The 3,258-nt window shown below is 36.0% G+C and overlaps 2 long non-coding RNA genes across 2 annotated transcripts in view; both read right to left on the minus strand.

Moving 5' to 3' along the window:
- Positions 1–3,258, minus strand: part of LOC144587783 (uncharacterized) — a 65,457-nt gene that overhangs the window by 54,044 nt on the left and 8,155 nt on the right. The gene's annotated exons all lie outside the window — the stretch shown is intronic.
- LOC144587760 (uncharacterized) overlaps positions 1–3,258 on the minus strand; it is a 29,602-nt gene that overhangs the window by 18,292 nt on the left and 8,052 nt on the right. The gene's annotated exons all lie outside the window — the stretch shown is intronic.

Genomic DNA, 3,258 nt, shown 5'->3' on the forward strand with positions numbered 1-3,258 from the left:
CAAAAAAAGTCAGAACAAAGTCAAATTTGATTTACAAAGGGTGTATTAAGTGCTCTTTAAAGCCATACATATTGTGCAGATGATTTCAAAAATTTCAATTAAAAAAACTTTTAACTTTTTAAACATCATTGAAAAATATTTAAAAATCAGCAGACATGAGACAGGAACAAAAAACGGAAAACAATTGTCTTCTGAAGCACGGCTATAGGAACACTTGCGAGTCATCAACCCCCATTGCCAAAACCATTTGTCTTGCGAGTTTTTTTGTCCTTGGAGGCATTTGTCTTGCGAGGCACCACTGTACAACTCTGTTGTATAGGATTGCTGCCTTGGTCTGCAATCATTCTGTTCTTGTTCTTATTCTATTAGTCACTCATCAAGTTCAGGATGAAGGCTTTAATTATTTTTTTATAACATAATGACAAATGAAGTAGGAGTTTCTTATGGAAACACCAACCCTGTCCCTTCTAGAAAGTTATCAAGTTATCAAGCCATTTCCAAGAAGATTTAAGACTGAAACCAACAAAGCAAAAGAAACCACAGAAGTTACAAAACTCGCATTGAAATATTGGCAAAAAGTACAGACATGCTTGCCCAACCAACCCTGCATCTAGAAAGCAAAATCTTTGGTACAAAATCGGTGTCTTTACTTTACCTGCACTTCTAATTTAGCAGTCTTTTTCTTTTGCATGCAAACGCCTAACTCTGAAGCTGAAAAATATTTCTGACAGGTATTTATAGCTACAGAAATGTTGATGGAGAAAAGCAATTTAATCAGCCTCCCCTTCTCTTTTGGTTCTCTTGAACTTTGAACGTCTAAGCTTAGAGAACGTCTTGCTATTGTTTGGATTAGGAAGCACATCTGTCTTCACAAGAAACAAAAGGGAGAGTTAAAAGAAGATGTCCATTTTGAAAATTGGCAATATCCATTTTTGTTGCCCAGTTAATCTGCTTCTGGTTAAATAAGCTTTACTGGGTGACTGAAATGTGATTTTTGGGGGGAAAATTAAGTCACTACCACATTGAACCATTCAGGAATAAATGCTATGAAATTAAAAGTCTGCTTATTACTTTGATGGAGATGATCATATTATTATTATTATTATTATTATTATTATTATTATTATTATTATTATTATTATTATTATTATTATTATTATTATTATTATTATTATTATTATTATTATTATTATTATAAAATTGCCTCTCTATCAGTCCATTTCCTTCCTTATGATTTCATATATTGGTTACATATTTGTTCAAATAGTTCAAATCACTTTGCCAGATGAGCAAGAGCCAACAAATAGGTTCACACTTAAACAAAACAAAGAAAACTTAAGTGACCAAAAAATGACAACACATTATGGGTGGTTACATGAGTGACTTTCAGACTGATTGTTATGCATTACTGCTCTGACTGATTCTTTAGAATTGTACTTGTGTTTACCATCTCACAGAGTGGTGTTTGCTCCTTTTTAGAATTTGCATACTTGTTTTCAGTTTTAAATATTGTCTTTCAGGGTTGTAAGCTGCTTTGGGTCCTTTTTAAGGGGAAAGGTGGGCTAAAATATTTTAAATAAATAAATAAAATTTGAAGTAAGAATTTTTTTAAAACTATCACCTTAAAAGCACAGTTAAATCTTCAGCCATCTATTAAAATCCATTAAATGCCACATACTACAAAATGTTTCCACTGCCTGTCTGAATAGAATAGCGTTGCTTATTTTGGAAGTTAATTCTGTATCAAGAGTGCTACCACAGAAAAGGCTCTGCTGTCTCATGTTCCCACCAAACAAAACATTTTTTTAAACTTCTGGGACATGTTTACTAATAATCTCATCAGTTATTAAAAAACTTCCTGTGCTGACAGTTGAATTTCCTTATTTCCTTATTCCTCTGTGTGCTTATATGTATTTGGAACTCAGCTGTATCCTAATTTATATTATGCATTATTTTTCTTGCAAGAAGGAATAGGAAAAGTTACTCTTTTGACTACGACTTCCAGAAAATATCAGCAGTCTTTGCTGCCACCCCCTTGTATTTTTTTTCCCCTTGGGCTTATTTTACTTATATTTTACAGTGGTTCCTGACCTTGGGTAAACCAGATGTTTTTGATCTGCAACTCCCAGAAACCTTCACAATTAAGTGTGCCAGCCGGAATTTCTGGGAATTGCAGTCCAAGAACACCTGGGCTACCCAAGGTTGGGAACCACTGTTGTAGAACAGTCAGATTAATTCCATGGAACTCTGAATCACCAGAAAATGACATCTCACCCTGGATTGCATTCACATCTCTGGAGCTTGATCTTTGCATTATCTCTGCATGCAGCCCTCAGGTCACAAATGGAGCCATTGTTTTCTCATTCCACTTCAAGCAAAAGGGGACATTTTGGTGCAGAGGCAGAGTTGTAATGGGAAGTTCTGAAATGACGCTACCCATCATGACAGTCCATTTAGTCAGGATGCAGGTCTGCAGGGAGACTATGAATATAATATATCTAATGAACTGTTCTGGTGCATATCAGTAAACAAGCTGTAATCGTTGACATTTCCATAGAAGCAGGTCTTTTGTAAAGCAAATACACCTTAATTTCAACTGGCGTATTACAACTGGCGTGCCAACTGTGTCTCTCAAGAGAATTTAAACTCCTATTCCTCAATCTGACAGAGAAGAAATTTGCTCTAAATGGTTTTCAAAGTTGACAAAATTCTGAACAAATTCTCATGAATGAATTCAGGGTCCTCCTACATACCTGACTTTTGAGGTACCTGAGGTATATGTGCGAATGGTTCATCTATCACTGTAGAATCATCTCTGGTGGCTGCTGGCATTGCACCAACCAACCAACCAACCCCCCCCCCCCACACACACACACTTCTACTTTAATTAAAGCATGGGGAAGATGTAATAGGATAACTCTCTCCTACCCCCACCAGGACTTTGTGGATCAAGAAATGTCATCCACCAAGGAAGCTGCAGAGGGATAATCAGATGTGTAAGATGTGGTGGTGGAGGAAAAATAGCAGTCTATACTGTTCCAATAAGCTCAAAAATATAACCAAAAGAAAAGACTCTGCATATAAGGTCAATCAGCAACCAAGCAAGCAAAGGAAGTCTCTTTCTTAGGGAAATCAGCGGACAAATTATAGCATAGCACTAGCTCCACTTTTTCCCCTAGACCTGCCCTCTCTTAGGCTTGCTACTTACAAGAAAGGAGTTATATTGTAAGAATTTTAGTAGAAACAAAATGTACTTAC

This window comes from Pogona vitticeps, chromosome 1, assembly GCF_051106095.1.
Source record: "Pogona vitticeps strain Pit_001003342236 chromosome 1, PviZW2.1, whole genome shotgun sequence".
Lineage (NCBI taxonomy): Eukaryota > Metazoa > Chordata > Lepidosauria > Squamata > Agamidae > Pogona > Pogona vitticeps.